Consider the following 556-nt stretch of genomic DNA (forward strand, 5'->3'; position numbering starts at 1 on the left):
GGGCTGCTGTCGGGGGGGGGCGGTGGTCCCGGCCGTTAGCTGCTGTGCTGCCGGCGGTGTTAGTGCCATTGTCTACGGCACAGCCACCTTCATCCCAGCCTGCTGCTCTTCCTGCGGTGAGATGTTTCCAGGATAACCACAAAGGGTTCGGCCCGAGCTATCACTTTATTTAAGGCTGAATCTTCTGCCGTTAGCCCTGGAAATAGTGGCTCGGGAAACGAGGTCAACCTTCACCAGGTGGGACTGAAACCTGCTCCGTGATTCACCGAGGAGCCGTGTGGATCACACTCGATCCACACGTGCTCCTGCCTTAATCCAAAATCAGCCTCAGAGTGATGTGTGACTGTGGATGACAGGGATTTTAATTGGCTCTGGACTCAAAATGACGGGGTGTTAATTAAGGGTCGGGGAGGAGGGGGGAAGTGGCCCATCGATGCCTCATGCTGATCCTTCTCTTTGCTCGTTCTGGCTTGAGTTGGTTTGAGAACGTCACATGCGACAACATGTCTGGAGCTGGCACTGAGTGAGGCAGGCAGGGACTACTTTTTGTGTGCTC

At 55.2% G+C, this 556-nt stretch overlaps 1 protein-coding gene across 1 annotated transcript in view; it reads left to right on the forward strand.

The window, feature by feature from the left end:
* The window catches only part of LOC104500074 (vesicle-fusing ATPase), a gene marked incomplete at its 5' end in the record, with an annotated part of 25,156 nt that overhangs the window by 9,835 nt on the left and 14,765 nt on the right, over positions 1-556 (forward strand). The gene's annotated exons all lie outside the window — the stretch shown is intronic.

This window comes from Buceros rhinoceros, unplaced genomic scaffold (assembly GCF_000710305.1).
Source record: "Buceros rhinoceros silvestris isolate BGI_N320 unplaced genomic scaffold, ASM71030v1 scaffold12169, whole genome shotgun sequence".
Classification (NCBI taxonomy): domain Eukaryota; kingdom Metazoa; phylum Chordata; class Aves; order Bucerotiformes; family Bucerotidae; genus Buceros; species Buceros rhinoceros.